Source organism: Protopterus annectens, chromosome 9.part0, assembly GCF_019279795.1.
Source record: "Protopterus annectens isolate FY-2018-M chromosome 9.part0, PAN1.0, whole genome shotgun sequence".
NCBI lineage: Eukaryota > Metazoa > Chordata > Ceratodontiformes > Protopteridae > Protopterus > Protopterus annectens.
The window spans coordinates 1,838,044,620-1,838,066,031 of record NC_056743.1 but is presented as its reverse complement, the minus strand read 5'-3'; positions in this window follow the sequence as shown (position 1 = coordinate 1,838,066,031).

Sequence of the window (21,412 nt, the reverse complement as noted above, 5' to 3'; positions counted from 1 at the left end):
AAGGTAACAACAGAGGCACAGACACAACCACTGCCACTACAACAACACAACCACAGTGACTTACCTCTAAATCCGCCTACCAGGGAACAAATAGCAGCTCCATTAGGCGGCAAATTAACCTTATTTTCGAAGAACTGGCACTATATCACAAAAGACAAGTGGATTTTACAAACCATAGATCAAGGTTACCGGTTCCACTTCCACACTTTACCAGTCAAAAGAGGAATGCCAAATCTACCTCCAAATCAAAAAACAGAGGCTCTACAACAGATAATGCAATTAGCAAACATGAGAGCTGTGGAAAGAGTGCCAACAACAGAACAAGGAAAGGGATTCTACTCCAGACTATTCCTAGTTCCAAGAAAGGAAAAAAGTTGGAGACCTATTCTCGACCTGTCCACCTTAAATACATACATCATTGTCCCAAAATTCAAAATGCTGACCCTACAGCAACTTCTTCCCATGCTGGGCAAGGAGTGTTGGCTGGTAACTCTAGATCTCAAGGAGGCATACCTGCACGTCCCCATTCGACCAATCTGCAGAAGATACCTCAGATTTCTTGCAGGATCAGAGCATTATCAATTCTCAGCATTGCCCTTTGGCTTATCTACTGCCCAGAGTATTCACAAAATGCCTGGCATCAGTAATCGCCCACTGCAGGCTACAGGGAATTCAAATTTACCCATACCTGGACGACTGCCTGCTACAAGGGGACAACAAAAGCAAGCTGACAACAGATTTACAAAGGGTCATTCACTTGCTACAAGCACTGGGATACACAGTCAATTTACAAAAATCAAGGCTGATACCATCCCAAACAAGGACATTCTTGGGCGCTGAATTGGACATAGTAAGACAAATGGCAATCCTAAATGCAGAAAATCAAAAAGAACTCCCTCTTTACTTCTTGGCTCTAACAAAACAGAACAAGTTAACAGCAAGAAAAGTACTGCAGGCCTTGGGCTTCATGGCATCATGCATAATCTTGGTCCCACTTGCCAGACTACATATGAGAAAACTACAGTGGTACCTAAAGAATTTATGGTCCCAACACAGGCACAGCCTAGAAACAGAAATCCCACTAATTCCATGCTTAAAACAGGAGTTCCTATGGTGGGCTCAAGCATGCCAGTCAAACCCAGGTCTACCCTTTCGCAGATGTCAAGCAAACCAGACCATCACAACAGACGCTTCAGACCTAGGATGGGGGGCCCACATGCTGGACAAATGCGTGTAAGGATTGTGGACGCAGGATCAACTTCACCTGCACATCAACCTAAAAGAAATGCTGGCAGTAAAACTGGCAATCCAAAAGTTCAGACCATTTCTCAAAGAGGGCCAGTTGATGATAAGGACAGACAACACCACAGTCATGTGGTACATCAACAAACAGGGAGGCACTCATTCATACCCCCTATGCAGAATGACTTTGGAGCTGTGGAACCTGGCACTCAGCTACAACATCCAGTTACAGGCAATATTTGTACCGGGAAAGGAGAATACTCTAGCAGACATATTAAGCAGAACCACATCGGATGCCCACGAATGGATGCTACACCCGGACATCTTCAAGACCATCTCAAAGAAATGGGGAATGCCTCAGATAGATCTATTCGCTTCCCCTCTCAATCACCAGCTCAAAAAATTCTGCACAAGGACATTCCACCCACTGGCATGGGAAGTGGATTCACTCTCCTTCAGCTGGAAAGGCCTAACAGCATATGCATTCCCACCTCTTCCCTTGATACACAAGGTATTACTAAAAATCAAGGAAGAACGTCCAAGGATAATCCTGATAGCTCCAAACTGGCCAAGACAACACTGGTACCCACTGCTGAGGAGCATGTCTCGGAACAATATGTGGCCAATACCCCTGATGCCTTTGATGTTAACTCAGAACAACTACAGCAGCATGCATCCAAACCTAAGAACGTTGCAACTGACTGCATGGAACATCACATAGCAGCAGCTAATCCAGAACTTTCCCAAAGAGTTAAAGATATTATTCTTGAAGCCCAGACCTTCAACAAGAAGGAACTATGCAGGAAAATGGAAAAGGTTTGTCATTTGGAGTACTGAAAGAGGAAAAGATGTGTCAAACATAGATATGCCTAACATTTTGGAGTATTTGGCAGAACTTCTACATACAGGCCTGTCCTACTCCTCCATCAAGATACATGCATCAGCTATATCAGCAGAATACAGCTTTGATCCACATGTCTTTTCACATCCTTTACTCAGGCAGTTCCTCAGAGGAATCAAGAATGTAAAACCTCCAAGGAAACCACCATTGCCAGCTTGGGACTTGAACTTTGTGCTAGAAAAGTTGACACTATCACCTTTTGAACCAGCAGCAACAGCAGACCTACAGCATCTATCGTGGAAAACTGCTTTCCTACTGGCAATAACCTCATCCAGGAGGGTTTCTGAACTTCAGGCCCTAATGGCAGTACAGCCCTTCCTAATCTTCCACCAAGATAGAGTGTCCATGAGGACTAATCCTACATTTATGCCTAAGGTGGTATCCAGAGCGTCTTTAAACCAGGCAATCCACCTACCTACCTTCTTTCCCAACCCACAAAACAGAGGGGAAAGAATACTGCATACCTTGGATGTACATAGACAGCTACGCTACTACCTGGACAGAACAAAAAGTAGCAGAAAAACTGACCAGCTTTTTGTAGCCTATGCAACAGGAAGGGAAGGAAAAGCTATTTCCAAACAGACAATCTCCAAATGGATAGGAAATTGCATACGATTCTGTTACTCCTTCCATGGAAAACCAATTCCACAGAACATAAGACCTCATTCTACAAGGGCAACAGCCACTACCACAGCCTTCTTACGAGGAGTGGCAACCAAAGACATTATTGAGGCGGCTACTTGGACCTCCGTGCATACATTTGCCAAGCATTATAATTTGCCTCTATATTCCCGAGCAGGGTTTGCCACTGCTGTACTGCAAGGGATCCTAAACACACCATAATCTAGTTTTTCCTCCTCCCCTAGTTGGCTATGGTATTCTACCCAGTTGTTATGACTGCAGATGCATCCATGAAGGACATAGTACAGTTTTGTACCTACCATAAATGTAGATGTCCGAACTGGATAGCATCTGCAGTCAGGATTACCCTCCCTCCTTCCCCTCTGTGGTACTCCTAGGGTGTTTACCCTCCTAATAGCTAGCTGGTGGGGAGTCTTTTATGGTGTATTTGTTTGTATATATGTACATACATGCTTATTTTTGTGTTTACCTCTATCTTTTTGGAAACATTGGCATTTATCCAAATTTTAGCCTTCAAGAGGGCAACTGGCATCTGGGGCAAGAAACACTGAGGAAAATGGCGTCGGCTGATGCCTTTATACCTGAAGACCAACAGAGATGACGTCGGGTGAAGTGTGACATCAGCCGAAGCCGGACCCGGACTTTGGAATCCGGCCGACTGAAGGGCTGCCTGACGACTGGACAACCCAGTTGTTATGACTGCAGATGCTATCCAGTTCGGACATCTACATTTATGGTAGGTACAAAACTGTACTTTCTAATTCCTTTCTTGGAAAACAGCTTTCCTTTTAGCAGTCACTTCAGCAAGAAGGGTATCCGAATTACAGGCCCTTATGGCAGTGGAGCCTTTCATCATCGTGCAGACAGGATGTCCCTCAGGACCAACCTCTCTCTCATGCCCAAGGAGGTATCCAGTGTGGGTCTTAATCAGTCCATTTATTTGCCAACCTTCTTTTCTAATCCACAGAACAAAGGGGAACGGATACTGCACTCCTTAGATGTGCACAGACACTAAACCTCAAAGAAAATCTGAACAACTGCTGGTGGCATTTGCTGCAGGGGCAGAGGGGAAGGCTATTTCAAACTAAACCATTTCTAAATGGATAGGCCGTTGCATTCATTTCTGCTATAAGCACCATGGAAAACCTATTCCACAGGGGATTAGACCCCATTCAACCAGGGCTGCATCTACCTCTACAGCGTTTCTCAGAGGTGTCCCCTACCAGAGACATGCTAGACGCTGCTACCTGGAGTTCTGTACATACTTTCACCAAGCATTACCATTTGCCAATTTTCTCTAAATCCAGAGCTGGCTTTGCCACTGCAGTCTTGCAGGGCCTTGTAGCTAGTCCTAATGCTATCTAAATTCCTCCTCCCATCCTTAGCTTTGGGAATCTACCCAAATGTGATGACTGCAACATTGAAACACGAAGAACATAGTACAGTTGTGTACACTTACCATAAATGTAGATGTTCGAGTGTATTCACTGTTGCAGTCCTGGTTACCCTCCCTCCAGCCCCCCTGACTTCCTTTGGCTATACCTCTATTCTCCTGTACTATACTTAAAAGCTTTTTGGTGTATTTGCTTTTTTGTTAGAGGTATAACCTTGTGTGTGTGTGTGTGTGTGTGTGTGTGTATGTGTATATGTATGTATATGTATGTATATGTATATATATATATATATATATATATATATATAGATATATATAGATATATATATATATATATATATATATATGTATATATATAGATAGATAGATAGATATAAAATTGCTTCTCATTAAGGGGGACACCTGACATCTGGGGCAAGACAAACTGATGCAATGGCGTCGGCTACATGCTTTATACCCTGAGTACCTGAAGTCATGGAAGATGAGATATCAACCAACGTACGACCCAATACTTTGATAATCAGGCCGACTGAGGGCTACTGCAAGTATATAACCCAAATGTTACCAGGACTGCAACAGTGAATACACTGTAACATCTACATTTATGGTAAGTGTACATGACTGTACTTTTCTCCTTGCAGGACCTGTTTTCTGCCTTAGACCCCTTGCTTTATGGTTCATTCTGGGGGGCTCGTACCTAAAAAAATGTCATGGTGTTGGTTGGCTCCGTTTATACCTAAGCGTACTGATGTCTGATAGGACATCTGACAGCCTTAGGAGGAGGGAGATTTTTACTCTAGTAAACTGGCCAGCCGAGGGCTTCCACAGCAGGAAGTTCCAAAAGTCAGGACTGCAGCAGTGAATCCACTCTAACATCTGCATTTATGGTAAGTGTACACAACTGTACTTCTCTTTTCTGGCCATATTTTTAACTGGAACAGTAACATTTTGCTGTTTTAGACCCAAGAAGGAACATCTGAGATTTTGATTTTTAAAGGTGGGTCTCTGAAAACCTTGAGGTTAACAATGAACTACGGTACATGATTGCAAGATATAATGCACGATCAAGACTCCTAGAACTGTGAATGTCAGTTGTAAATGTGACATTAACTAGAGATTTATAGTTGTGCTTGAAAATTAAAGGAGAAGAAACAAAGATACAGTACACTAGAACAAAATGGTATCAACATTAAAGAGCCAACAGATATAGTCAATACTGTGACATACAGATTTGGAACAAATTTAAAGTCACAGAAATGGACTGCAGACATTTTTCTTCCCAACAGCACATTTCCACCTGAATTGGTTCTGAGACTATCATCTTTGCCCTTGGTAAGATATATCAGGAAGTCTAACTTGTGCAATCAGAAATAGCCTAGTATACCCCCTTACAAATGCTGTTAGAGTATTAAAACCTGACCATGTCCTTGAAATCTGGAAGTGGACTGTTGCAGTCACCAAGGGAGGCCCTTCAGCAGACCCCAGTAATTAGACCAATCTGCCTCACAAGCACATTTTGCAAGTTGGTGGAAATGGATGTCATGGAACTTAGAAATGGGGAGATTTTCTTCCCCATGACTTAAGAGTGTTTTTTTTTTTTTTTTAGAGGTAGATGTTATATGCTTAGCCTCCTAGACTGTGACTGCTACCCATTGTGAAGGTTTATCTGTCCACGCAGCTTAACTAGCTTTTTCCATATAAGTATTTGACTCTATACCCCCATGAAGGAACCATAGTTAAACCTATGACTCTGTTCTGTATCATATGAGCGAATGTTAATGTCAAATGCTCTAAAGAGCGAAAATGACAGAACTCTTAAGTGCTTCTTGTGGGATCGCAGTGCAGTGAATATCTGAATATTTGCCCTTTCCTCACAGTAGTGTGATCTCCGAGTTGGAATATATTTAGTGTGTGGGGGGGTGCAGCCCCCCCACAATTAGTTTGAGGTCCGGTATTTTCACTCTTTAGAGCGTTCATTATTCTTAACTTTGCTCATATGATATAGACCAGAGTCCCTCAAGGCTATATCCTGTGGCAAATCCTTTTTAAAATATTTTTCTGTAATGTGAGCATTGACTTCAGTGTCTGTCTTATCAAATGTACATATTTAGATGACTTGCTTATCTTTTGCAGAGTCTTTTTCAAAGTGTCAGGAATCTCTCTCTGTCTTAGGTGAGAGATTTCTTATACAAGCTGCAGTTCCAAGAGCCCATTCAAGTATTTCTTTACTCCTTATGGGTTTGTGCTTCTGGGATGTCAGACACCACAGTTCAGAGTTTTATTTTCCACAGAAAAGTATAATTTTATATCTACATATATTTCTAGGGTTTTCCACTCAGACTTCAGTCACAGTGAGGGATTACCTCAGGATTTTGGGTTTCATGACTTCTGTAATTCTCATGATAGCCCTAGCAAGGTGCCACATGAGAAAGATACACAAGTATCTGCAGTCTCCTTGGTTCTGGTACCAAAACTGCTTATTTCAGATCCCAGTGCTGTGGGTTTGTCAGAAGGGAAATCACTTGGTGGAGACTACAGCTCTCCTTAAATCCATGTATCTCCTTCTCCCTTACTATTCCAAAGCAATCAGTCATCACAGATGCCTTGGACTTTTGTTTGTGGAGTAATTTCAGGAGGGATAAAAGTGCAAGATGTTTGGGGAAATCAAAGAAATTCAAGCACATAAATATAAAACAGATGCTTGCCCTAGTCAAGGCACACACAACTCTAAACCATCTTTGGTCCACTGGACCTCTAAGTGTTGCAGGCAATGCCACAGACATGGTACATTAGCAAATGAGGGGGGCAGATTGTACCCTCTCTGCGGACTAACCAGGTTAGCTTGGGGGTTTACTATCATAAGTGCGAACGGCACTCCTGCGACTGTCATATATTCGAACATGGAAGGTCGTAATCGGTAATGTCGAAGGCAAAATAATCAATCTAGGAATGGTTTAACATGGGTCGAGGTAGGTGTTCATTATTATTCCAAACTACAAACATGTCCCTACCTCACCCATGTTAAAACCATTCCTAGATTGATTATTTTGTCTCATTACACACCCACCTTCCATGTTCGAATATGTGACAGTCGCAGGAGTGCCGTTCGCACTTATGATAGTAAACCTAGCTTGGGATATAGCTTTACAGCACAGTCTCCCTGTATAGGCATCCTACATTCCCTTAGAGCAAAATTCTGTGGCAGACAGGGCAAGCATAGACCCTGACAAATGGAAATTAGATTGGGGGGGTCTTTCAAGTTTTGATCCATCTGAGAAGAGTTCCTTGTGTAGCCTCCTCTCTGAATAATCAACTGGTAAGCTTCTGCTGTAGGACTCCAAACAAGATGGCCTGGAAGACAGATGCCTTTTCTTTTCCTTGGACAGGAATGTTCTTGTATGTTTTGCCAACCAGTAATCAAGGAGCCTCAGTCCTCACCACTGGCACCTCTGGGGAGACGTTCACTGGGAGTATGATAGATACACACACGTTATTTCCAGATGCAGCTCTCTGTGTACAGTGGATTTTCCCTTAAGAGCACACAGAGACCACAGTCAGTTCAGGCTGGTTTCTCCCTCTTCCTCTAGATCAACAATAAGACTTCCCACTGGCACAGCTATAGAATTGAGATCTCAGCTGAGTGACCAAGCCAAGACTTCCAGCACCCTCTCTGTCCAACCAGTGCTTCATGTCTCTGCCCAAGGAGTTGGCACACACACTTTGTGAGGTTTGATATACACACACACACAACCCTGGGAAAGGTTTGCACAGGTTTACTAGCTATGCCTCCCTCTGCCCAGACACTAAGGTAGTTTTCACTGCCCACCAGTCACTCCTGCCGCTACTGTAAGGCTCTTTGAAGGGTACCCAATTTACTGAATTATATTAATAAGTATATTAGAGGGTCAGCCCAGGTTGGAAGGTTTGGAGACAAAGCCAGAGAAGCACGATTATGTTGGTTTGGACATGTGCTGAGGAGGGATGCTGAGTATATTGGGAAAAAGATGCTAAGGATGAAGCTACAGGTAAAAGGAAAAGGGGAAGTTCTACGATGAGGTTTATGGATGTGGTGAGAGAGGACGTGCAGGTGGTTGGTGTGACAGAGCAAGATGCAGAGGACAGGAAGAAATGGAAACAGGTGATCTGCTGTGGTGACCCCTAATGGGAACAGCCGGAAAAAGATGATGATAATGATGATTAATACAAATGGTAGTTTGACCAAGAGCAAGGCTATTTAGGAGTGGCCCACACAGTGTCACCAGATAAATATGCAAGTACAAGAACTTGAATATCTCTACAAAGATCAGCCACAATGAAAGGTTTAAATACATTTAATAATAAAAGAAGACAGTACTAAATATATCTTCACAGTGACAGGAAATATTTAAAACAGCATTGCACGACAGTCTCAAAGAGAAATACCTAAACTAAGCTTCACTATATTCCTAACTATAAGAGAATTATACTATTCCCTAGTAACTTTCTATTAGAGCAAGGCAGATGTGGTGAATGGTTCTTGTTGATGTCAGGTCCAAGACAAAATACAGAATGCCCTGTCTCACTAAGACTTCTCAAAATGATATCTAAAATATTACTGTTGGGATAGCTTGCAGAATGACATCACTTTTTGTCATCTGACTTGTAGTTCGTAGACAAAGCAACCATTGATGGCAGCTGGTCGCATTTAGCATCTACCTATAAAAATACATAGATGAGGGCTTTTGCTCAGCTCTTTGGCAGATGCTGGAAGTCTTAAAACAATTGCATTTCTTCATGTTTTCATGACTAGTAATTAGTTCACCCTAAAGATAATACAGAAAGCTCCCAGACTGTCTCTAGCTGCATTGAAACCTGTAACTTTATGACCTAGCTTAATAAGTTATTTAATTTCAGATATTTTTCTAAAGGTTGCTGGACTGAGGTTAACCCTCCAGTTTCCTCTGTTAACATGTTATGTTTAAACAGTTACAATAGGGCATGTACATTTTTGTTCTCTTCTAGTAGGGCACACAAGGGATACATTTTAACACAGCACTTTACACACACATTTTCAACACAAACATCTGTACAGAGCAGCTTGATATATACACGACATGCAGTTCTAATACATTGGTAGCAAGCATCTTGTATAAATTAGTTTGGCATTCAAAAAATGACATAATTATTTACATAATTCCAGCTAGCTGTGCTGGCAGCATCTCCTTTTACCACATGCTTTTCCACTCTTTCTCCCAGTACCCAGGGTACCTCTGAAGATTCAGAAGGAATCCATAACGATCACTGTGGATGAATCCCTTCTAGTCCAGACAACTGTGGTTCTTCCTCCTTTTGTAAGTGGCCAGGGGCAATTACCTCAAACTTCCTCACACTGGATCTGACAGAGTAACAGAGGTGTTTGATACACCCTGGCACCAATCAACTTCAGCTGATTGTATGAATGGTAGTGTCTTAATTCCCTTTAGGCATCTATTTTTGCTGAGGGTGTGCAGCAGGTACTAATGGTGCCAAGAAAGCCTGCTTATAGAAAATGATATATTAACAAATGTAAAAGTTTTCTGTTTGGTGCCAACAATATAACCATCACCCATTCAGGGCTAGTTGTTCAATGTTTGTAGGAGTCACTATCTTATGGCATTTCGTATTCCTCTGTCAAGGTTCATTTATCAGCCATTTCAGCATGTTTTCCCATGGACCCTCCTCTTTTAATGCATTCTCATGTCAAAATATTTTTGAAAGGAGTTTTTGTATAAGAGGCCTGCAAGTAAAACTGTCCCCTCCTTGGGATCTTAATTTTGTGTTAAAGAAGCTAACGCTTGCGCCGTTTGAACCAGCTAACTTGGATGACGTGAGGTTCTTAACATGAAATACAGTTTTGCTAATTGGTCTGACCTCTGCAAGAAGTGTATCTAAGTTGAAAGCTCTTAAGTTGAGTTAACCCTTTATTATTTTCCACAGGGACAGGGATTGATAACTCCAAAACTAATCTTCCTTTTGTGCCTAAAGGGGTATTCGAGTTTACTTTAAGCCAAACTATCCATTTAGCTGTTTTCTTTTCTGAACCCAAAAATAAAAGTGAAAGGTTACTTCATACCTTGGATATCCACAAACAACTCTGGTACTGTCATGGCAGAACTAAATCGTTCTGATCTTTGGATCAGTTCATTTCTTGTGAAGGTAGAAAGGGACAATTTTTGCCAAAGCAGAATATTTCCAAATGGATGTTTAAGGCTATTGCCTTTGGTTGTACTCACCACAGCAAAACTATTACAGGCATGGTTAGGACCCATTCTACTTTGGTCTTGATGACTTCTATGGCCTTTTGGAAAGAGTTGGATTTTAGAAGTGTTCTAGAAGCTGCAACTTGGTTCACAGTGCATACTTTTACAAGGCACTATATAAGCTTTATTCCTTCAATAAGGTCTAGATCAGGCTTTGAAAGGACCATTCTGCAGGGGCTCTTGGATTCTTTTTCCCCCTTTCAGATGTGGTAATCTAGGGTAATCTAATCGTATAGCTAAGGCTACTGCAGCCGTGATCAACATGATAAACATAGTACATTTGTGTAAGCAAACTTACCATAACAGCAGATGTTCAAATGATCACTGCTGCGGCAGCCACTCCCACCTTGTTTTTTGGGTGGTTGTTTATGCCAGGGTGTAGTTTGTTTTTTGTTGTTAGAATTGTCCTTTCAGGGCTCATCCTCCTTCTGTCTGTTTGCAGGAAAGCTGTGATGGGCTTGGTGCCCAAACTCATCTTTTAGTTAGCTCAGGTGCCACACAGTTTGGGCACATAGAAGGTGCTCTAAAGCTTTGGAAGCTGATTGGCTGTTATATCCTTGACATGATATAACCCATATAGCTAAGGCTGTTGTAGCAGTGATCATTTGAACATCTGTTATGGTAAGTTTACTTGCATAACTATTACTTTCCTTACTAAGGCAACAAAAATATGTGGAATTCATAACCGTTCTTTCAGTAATTATGTAACTGTGTGTATTAGAAAAAAAATATCTGTACTCACACACACAAACTTGTACCACTACCACCACTTGGCAGATTTCCATTTGAAATGGAACTCTTTTTCCAAAACAAAGTTGTTCAGATGACAGAAATCTGGTTTCTTTTACTACTGTTTCGTGGTGGGGTTCATGTCATCCAAATAAATTTGCATGCCATCTTCAGTGTTCTGCTTAGAGCGTACCCACGACCACAAATACTGTCCATTTGCCAGGCCTTTGTACCCAAGACCCTTACAAGTAGGCTTTACTTCGTAGCCATTTACTTGGAAAACCAGTGCTTAACATTATTAGCAAAGAGTGCGATGGAGGGATCCACGGGGACCAAGGTCGAGTCTGTCACTAAGCGGAAGGCCAAAAAGCCAAGGCCTGAAGCTGCTGCTACTACACCTCTGAATTCATATGAATGTCTCTCCTGAGGCAGATGAGAGCCTAAAGATAGGGACGGATTCTGGTTCAGGATCATAGGCCAAGCCCAATATTGAGGCCGCCTTCCATCTGACCACTGGCACATCCTCAGAGGCTGAGCAGGCATCTATCCAAAATGTACAGTGGGAACCAAGGATAATAACCAAAATGCCTAAAAGGATACCGCATCAGGAAGTTCATTCAGATATTGAGAATAGGCCTATGTCTAGCCCTCTGACACTATATAGGGCAGACCTATATCAAAAGAAGCAAAAAAACAAAACATCTGTCCCCTCCAAAGGAACCTCATAGTGACAGGGAACAGTTCACCCAAGGTCTTTTCAAGGACCTTATGGCCCTTAAGCCCTCCTTGGGGGTTTCAATCCTACACCAGCATGCACAGTATCTCCACAAAGAAAAGAGTCTGAGAAGAGGTTCCTTCAGACGAAGAGGCCTCCTTAGAAGAGGAACCTCTGGCCTACTCCCCACATATTCCTTCCTCTCCAGATTATACTTCCCTGGAGGATGATTCCATTGGAACGGAGTCACCCATGAAAAAACTCTCCTTTGGTGAGACCTTGGTTAAAATGAGAAAACATTTAAAAATGGGATAACACTCTGGTATCTGAAGTACAAAAAAAAGGTGCTATGACCTACTGCAGGGAGAATCACCCAGCACATTTTTGTCTCTCGAGTGCCTAAATTCCAGAGGAATTAACCAGCAAAGCCTGCATCTGACATTGTAAATCTTCATTCATTCCTTACTAATGAGAACTCTGTTCCGTCCTCGGAACCAACTCTGCCAACACAAGCCAAAAAGCTCTCTAGTTAAGTCATAGCCATAGTGCCCCTCTCCTCATCTCTTCAGATCTTTTTTGCTGTGTACTTCTCAAGACATGCCAAGCCAGCTCTCAAAGTAGTGAATTATTTCTTTGATATCTCTTGACTAAATAGTGTCTAGTTTTCCTAATTTTACTCTCTCTCTTTTTTTTTTACCCTTGCGATAATTGCTTTACCATTGTTGGTATTTCCCCCTCCTCCCCCTTCTTTCTGTCTCTCCTTTTCTTTATTTAAAAAAAAAAAAAAAAAAAGGGATCATTTCTTTCAGCCTGTGTGTGTGATTACCTTAAGAGTGTATTGGAATTTGTCTTGTTTAGTCTAGATTGCTTATTCAGGATTGTGACTATTCCTTTTAAAATATGTCTGACAAAAAAAGAATGACCGGATTCAAGCAGTGTAACAAATGTGGGCAATAGTTGCCCAACTCTGATGGGCATCTTTCGTGTATCTACTGTCTTGGGGTTCCTCATCTTCATGTTCAACCGCCGTGTGACCTTTGTAAGAATTTTAGCTCTTGCACTTGACAGAGCATAAAAATAAATTGATCCTGAAGGGATTACTAAAAACTTCTTTTTTGGAGGCCCTTTCTGAGGCGGAGGTCTCAACACCTCCGAGAAAAGAAAGCAAAAAGAGAAATCATTTGGATGTCCTTCAAGGATGCATCTGCAGTCCTAACATATGGGTTGTCCTGCCTCAGGCAGCCCTTCGGTCGGCCGGATTCCAAAGTCTGGGTCTGGCCTCGGCTGATGTCGCACTTCACCCGACGTCATAGCTGCTGTTTATAGGGTATAAAGGCATCAGCCGACGCCATTTTCCTCAGTCTTTCTTGCCGCGCGGTGCCCGAAGCAGAAGCTGTTCGCAAGTGCCGGTCTGTCAGATCCAGAGATTTCTACTACCGAAGACTTCTAAAGCTGGCACCCCGTTGGGGACTCTTTCTTGCCTCAGCCGATGTCAGACAAAGTAAATAATTGTTTAACTTGTGGGAAACAAATACCTCATAAGGATTTCCACTCTTACTGCCTTCCTTGCTTAGGCCCAGACCACGGCGTATCAGCTTGTCTAGCCTGTGCTTCCTTGAACCGACGGACACTTAGACGCCGGTCGGAGTTTGCAGAGGAGTTTTGGTCCCGCTTTTGCATACAAAATGCCGCCGGAGACTCCGACTACTCATTTAGCTAAAAGCGCAAGGAAAAGAACCGACCCGCGGTTTCGCTGAAACCACGGTTAGGCCAACGCGAGTGTCTCGGTTTCAGCTGAAACCGATCCGTTCTTCCTTCGGCCGAAAGCATGCCTCCGATAACTGAGGCCTCACAGAGCATGGCTGAATCTGCTACTGAATTTACTGCTACAGAAGCAGGCACCCAGGATTTGTCAGACACTATTCCTTTAGACATATCTACCCCTGCACGTGGGCTGCTAAACCCCTGCTTCTATGTCTATCAAGGCTTTTGCCAGGGCTAAAGCAGCTAAATCTTCTAAGGCCTTACCTGCTAAAACTCCTTCACATAGGCCTACCTCTAGTTCCCAAATGCTCAGCCTGGCTGGGGATCTCATTTCTTTGATCAGGATCCCAACCTCACCCAGACAGGGCCTCTCAGCCCCCTCCAGACAAGAGGCCTAGGACTGAACCCCTGGAACCTGTCTCTACAGATTACTCCTCGGATGACTCAGACATTTCAGACCCTCACGAAGGCCTATATTCTCCTTATGAGGATTCTGATGCAGAAGACTCCATTCCTTCTGCTTCTCCTCCTGAAGAATTTTCCTTTGGGGAAACTTTGCATGCTATGAGTCAACATTTCCAATGGCAGGGCCAGGATTTTTCAGATTCAAGGAAAAAGGCTTAGGACCTTTTTACACTTACCACAGCATAGGCCTTTAGCCATTCCGCCAGTACTAACAGTTGATGATGCATATAATGATGCCTGTACTGCCCCCGATTCTCTTCCTCCGGCCCCTGCCAAACCAGACAGATATTACAGGGTCCCGGACACACATTACCATTTGTATAAGGCTCCTGTTGCAGACCCTGAAACCATTTCACAGGGCCTAAAGGTGGCAGCTGCCTCTGCCAAAAACCCTCTTCCCTCTGAAAGGGAATCTAGAGCATTAGAGAGATGGGGTAAAAAGGTTTATACTTCTGCTACTCTTTCAGCCAGGGCCTTGAACTGTCAATTTCACATGATTCAGTACCAGGAATTTTTGTTAGACCAGATAAACAAAAAACTGTCTTCTCCTAAACCTTTAGATCGCAAGTCCCTTCAGGATTTGGTACATAACTCTCAGCAGGTCAGTAACCATTCCTTAAAATGTGGCTATGATGCACTGGAGGCTTCCTTTAGATCAGCTATGACTGGAACAGTGATTCGAAGGCATGCCTGGTTAAAAGAACAATCCTTACCAGACCATGTTAAGTCAAAACTCCTAGATGCTCCCATGGAGAAACAAAGTTTGTTTGGCTCCCCTGCACAGGAGGTTCTAAAGAAGGTGGAAGAAAAAGCAAAATCTGTCCAAGCAGTCAAGGATTTCTTACAGGTCCAACCTCCGAGGTTTAGCCGAAATTGGCCTTCGAAGAATTGGTCCTTTCCAGACAACTCCAGAGCACAGAGAGGCAGAAACAGACGCCCCAGAGGCAGAGGTCAATCTAAGGGTGCCTACAGGGGGCGTCAGTGGCAACCTACCAACCAGAGAAATACTGCCACAGATTCAACTACAACCACTTCCACAGGGCAGACACAATGACTTGGCTCTAGTTCCGCCTACCAAGGAACAACTGGAAGCACCCTTAGGAAAGCTAGCCTTATTCTCCAACAACTGGCATTACATTACAGGAGACAAATGGACTTTACAAACAATAGACAAGGGCTACAGGTTTCACTTCCACACTCTACCAAAAAAGAGAGGAATGCCAAACCTACCACCAAGCCAAAAAACAGACGCTCTGACAAGTCAACAACTTACTAAGGATGAGAGCTATAGAAGAGGTACCACCTATGGAACAAGGCCAAGGATTTTACTCCAGGCTTTTCCTTTTTCCAAGAAAAGAAAATCAATGGAGACCTATTCTAGACTTGTCCGCACTGAACACATACCTCATTGTTCCAAAATTCAAAATGCTGACCCTCCAACAGCTTCTTCCCATGCTGGGCAAGGAGTCTTGGCTGGTGACTCTAGATCTCAAGGAGGCATACCTGCACGTCCCTATACGACCAGATTGCAGAAGACACCTCAGATTTCTTGCAGGATCAGAGCATTATCAATTCTCAGCATTGCCTTTTGGCTTATCTACTGCACCCAGAGTATTCACAAAATGCCTGGCATCAGTGATTGCTCATTGCAGGCTTCAGGGAATTCAAATTTACCCATACCTGGACGACTGCCTAATACAAGCGGACAACAAGGCAAAATTAACAAAAGATTTGGAAAATGTCATACAACTGTTGCAAGCCTTGGGATACACAGTCAACATGCAAAAGTCAAGACTAGTACCATCCCAAAGGATAACATTCTTGGGTGCAGAACTGGATACATCAAGTCAGATGGCTTTTCTCACAGAAGAAAAACAAAAGCAACTACCAGCCTACTTCATGACATTAACAACACAAACTCGGCTTACTGCAAGGAAAATCCTGCAAGCCCTGGGCTACATGGCATCATGCATAATACTGGTTCCACATGCCAGGCTGCATATGAGAAAGCTCCAATGGTACCTAAGGAATGTATGGTCTCAACACAAACACAGTCTAGAAGCCCAGATTCCAATAATTCCATGCCTGAAGCAAGAATTCCTGTGGTGGGCTCAGGCCTGTCAATGGAACAGAGGCTTGCCTTTCCACAAACCTCATCCAAGCCAGACCATCACCACGGACGCCTCAGACCTAGGATGGGGGGCACACATGGTGGACAAGTGTATTCAAGGCCTATGGACCCAAGACCAGCTGAATCTACACATAAATCTAAAGGAGATGCTGGCAGTGAAACATGCGATCCAGGCATTCAGACCACTCCTTCAACAGGGTCATCTACTGATAAGGACCGACAATACCACAGTCATGTGGTACATCAACAAACAGGGAGGTACACATTCATATCCTCTATGCCGGATGGCAATGGACCTGTGGAATGTGGCCCTGAATCTCAACATTCAACTTCAGGCCAGATTTGTACCAGGAAAAGAAAATTCTCTAGCAGACACCTTAAGCAGCACTACCACGGATGCTCACGAATGGATGCTGCATCCAGATATCTTCAAAGCCATAACAAAGAAATGGGGACTACCAGAGATAGACCTGTTCGCCTCCCCACACAACCACCAATTGAAGAAATTCTGCACAAGAGCATACCACCCACTTGCTTGGAGGGTGGACTCCCTTTCCTTCAGCTGGAAAAACCTGACAGCATATGCATTTCCACCTCTTCCCCTGATGTACAAAGTACTACTGAAGATCAGAGAGGATCAGCCAAGGGTAATCCTGATAGCTCCAGACTGGCCGAGGCAACATTGGTACCCGCTACTGAGAAGCATGTCTCTGACACACGCATGGCATCTACCTCTATGTCCCTTACTTCTAACACAGGACAACTACAAGATCCTACATCCAAACTTGAAAACACTGCAGCTAGCTGCTTGGAATATTGCATAAAACGAAATAACCCAGGTTTATCCCAGAGGGTTAAGGACATTATCCTGAGGCACGAGACCTTCCACAAGGAAGACTTATTCAGCCAAGTGGAAAAGATACCTCATTTGGAGTGCAGCAAAGGGAGAAAATGTCTCATTGGCAAACATAGCACACATCCTGGAATATTTAGCAGAACTGTTCCACAATGGCCTGTCTTACTCCTCCATTAAGATTCATGCATCAGCAATTTCAGCAGAATACAATATGGATCCTCCTGTCTTCTCTCATCCTCTACTCAGGCAGTTCTTGAGAGGAATTAAAATGTAAAACCTCCAAGGAAACCACCTTTACCTACATGGGATCTCAACTTTGTGCTGGAAAAGTTAACACTTCCTCCTTTTGAACCAGCAGCAACAGCAGAATTACAGTTCTTGTCTTGGAAAACTGCTTTCCTGCTAGCAATCACTTCAGCAAGAAGGGTATCTGAGTTACAGGCATTAATGGCAGTACAACCCTTCCTTATCTTCCATCAGGACAGAGTCTCTCTGAGAACTAACCCTACCTTTATGCCAAAAGTGGTCTCCAGAGTATCATTGAACCAAGCGATTCATTTACCTACATTCTTCCCCAACCCACAGAACAGGGGGGAAAGACTACTACATACCTTGGATGTGCACAGGCAATTACGCTACTATCTGGACAGAACTAAGACCAGCAGAAAAACTGACCAGCTTCTGGTAGCATATGCAACAGGCATGCAAGGAAAAGCAATTTCAAAACAGACAATCTCAAAATGGATAGGAAATTGCATTCGATTCTGCTACTCTTTTCATGGAAAGACAAGTCCTGAAAATATCAGACCTCATTCCACAAGAGCTACAGCCACCACTACAGCTTTCCTACGAGGAGTGGCTACCAAAGACATTTTAGAAGCTGCTACTTGGAGCGCATACATTTGCCAAGCATTATAATCTTCCTTATATTCTAGATCCCGAGCAGGTTTTGCAACTGCTGTTTTGCAAGGGATCTTAACTACACCATCTTTATCTTAGTGCCTCCTCCCCCAGTTTGGCTATGGTATTCTACCCATATGTTAGGACTGCAGATGCATCCTTGAAGGACATAGTACAGTTTTGTACCTACCATAAATGTAGATGTCCGATAGGTATGCATCTGCAGTCAGGATTACCCACCCTCCTTCCCCTCTGTGGTATTCCTAGGGTATTTACCCCTCTTTTAGCTAGCTGGGGGAATCTATTATGGTGTATTTGTTTGTATATATGTGTATATATATATATATATATATATATATATATATATATTCTTATATTGTTTGCTCTCTACTGTTTGGAATTATTTGCATTTATCGAAATATAGCCTTCCTAGAGGGCACCTGGCATCTGGGGCAAGAAACAGTGAGGAAAATGGCGTCGGCTGATGCCTTTATACCCTATAAACAGCAGCTATGACGTTGGGTGAAATGCGACATCAGCCGAGGCCAGACCCAGACTTTGGAATCCAGCCGACCGAAGGGCTGGCTGAGGCAGGACAACCCATATGTTAGGACTGCAGATGCATACCTATCGGACATCTACATTTATGGTAGGTACAAAACTGTACTTTCTGACTTCTCCAAGTTCCAAGGAACCAAAATCTTCGCATACCATACCTGAACCGACACCAAAAATACCTGCTCTGACTGTTCTAGCACCAGAACCTGTAGCTCTCTTTGTGGTGCCGAAGTCGATAATGCCTTCCACAGAACCGACATACCTGCTTCAGTACCGATAATTCCTTCAGTACCAGACACAATTTCGGCACCTACAGTAATTCTCCTATGGCTCCTTCGATCTCTGTGCTGAGTACTGAAATTTTGCCCATGACCAGGTATTCTCCTACAATCTACCCCTTTTTTGGACAATATAGTCCCTTTCTCAAAGGTTCCGGAATGCCTACACGTTTAAGGAGGAGTCTTTCCGAACTTGACATAGTGAGGCTTGTCGATCAGCTCCTAACAGCCAGAGGCATTCCAACCCCTACCAAGACCTCCCTCCCACCTGGAGCCGAAGGTGGTTCTGCAGAGATTCCAACATATCCTCCTTCAACCTCTTCTCAGGCTTTGGAGCCCTCAGTACCGATGTCTATCATAGCACCAACTTCTTTGGTTCCTGTGATGCTACCTTCCACAGTTCTGAAGCCTATCCTCTGGTCTTCGGTCCATTCGGAGCCGATCTATCCTTGGGACCATGACTGGCCTGTGTGCATCGTGACCTCTAATTTGGCGCCAATTTTTTCTGTGGCACTGTCTACTATTCCAGTTGTTTTAGCAGCTCCTAGTCCTCTCAGGGCCCCTATCCTGGAAGCGAGCTCATTGGACTGGGATTTGATCCCGGTTCCAAGGTTGTCCTCTGTTCCAGGCTCCCATCCCTCTTCACGTGGGCCTGCCTTCCAGGTGATGGAGAGGGCTGTTGCTTCCGCAAGCATGCAGTTGGCACCCCCAGCATCAGAACCTGACATTTCCTTTCCTCTGGTATGCAGCTGACACAGCCCACTATGTATGGACATCAGGCATGGGAGCAGCAAGAAACCCTACTCCATGGCACCTGCTCTTTTGAGTCCTCAGTGGGTCCCACTGAGGAGCCACCTCAAAAAAGAACATACAAGAGGAAGCACGGATTCCCCTAAGGAATCCCTCACTGAAGATACAGATTTTGATGAGGGAGAAGGATCCCCACGGTCAGCCCCCGAGACTTTATCATTCAGAGACATACCAGAGATCCTGAAACAGAGGGGTGACTGGAAGCCCATCAACCTTTGAAGAATCTGTATTCTTGCAAGCCTTCTTTGCTCAACCCTCTACTTCCTGGGTGACCCCACCTGCAGATGAGCTGGTTAAGCTCATCGCGCAGCATTCCTGGAAGGTCCCTGACACCGTTGAGCTGATTCCCCAAAGACCTGATAAATTCCTGTCTCCACCACAAGACCACCCCCACTGGTCCAGAGGCTTGGCAGTAGATTCTATTTTGGTGGCGGCCACTAAGAAAGAACTTGCTGAAAAAACTTCGACTGTCCATCCTCCGAACAGAGAGTTGCGGACGATAGACATTCTAGGGAAGAGAACTTGAGCTTCAGTGACCTCCGCCTTACAGTCTCTGAACTACCTGGCACATTTTGCACACCTCCAAAGGGACCTGACGTACAGACCTTTCTGGTACCTTGGCAGGAGTATTGCCTGAAGAGGTGTGAGATAGTGGGCTTTCAGTTTGCCACTCTAGAGTCCATTTTTAACTCCTCCATGCAGTTGATCGCCCATACAACTGAGATGGCAGCCAGTTCAGGCATTATGAGACGTCACGCCTGGATGCACTTGTGCGACTTTGTGGACCCCATCAAAACTTCCTTCATCAACACTCCTGTTGATGAGTCTTCCTTTGGACCAAAATTTAAAGACACGTTAGCCAGGTGTGAGAAGGACTGAAAGACCCTATCTGCCATGGGCATATGCTTTTCCGCCCCACAACGATCCTACACCAGGAATCAGAGAGGCAGGAAGATGGGGTTCAAAAAATCCTAAGGGCCTTTCTGTGGCACACAGTGAGCAATCCCCCCGGGGGAACTCAGCAGGAAGACACCCCTCCCGTGGCAGAGGGGGCCCACCAAATCAGGGCTCCAGGGATTCCTTCTCTGGTCAGCCCCATCAGCGCTCCTGAAGAATGGCCAAATTGCTTACCTCTGGAAGCAGTGGGGGGACATTTTTCTCTGCACCATTTGGCCTGGCAATTGGTAACATCAGATTCCTGGGTGCAGAGGATAATGACCAGCGGTTACCATATCCCTTTCAACCTTTACTCCAAGTCTTTAAGGTGAATCCCTGATGTTCCACCTAGTCAAGAGGGATCCAGCAGTACAAGAAGTTCTAGAACTGCTAAGAAAGAGAGTCATCCAAACAATCCCACCAGACCAGATAGGATCCGGATTTTACTCGAGGTTCTTTTTAGTGCCAAAAAAGACGGGACTAGAGGCCAATTTTGGACCTCAGCATACTGAACAAATGTGTCGGATAAGCAAAATTCTGGATGGTCACGGTTCAGTCCATCCTTCCATTTCTGGAAAAGGACTACTAGATGTACTCTCTAGATCTTCAGGATGCATATTACCACATGGGCAAGTCCTCATACCTTTTTTTTACTCATTACAAGATAGATTTGGGCTCCAGGAGGAGAGCATCCTTTGGTTCTATGGTTCTGATGAATATTCTCCCATGAGCCAGCCACGAATCAGGCAAGACTGCTAACTTCACATAAAGAAGTTATGTACTTACCATAATGTTCCATGTGTTGTCCATCTCT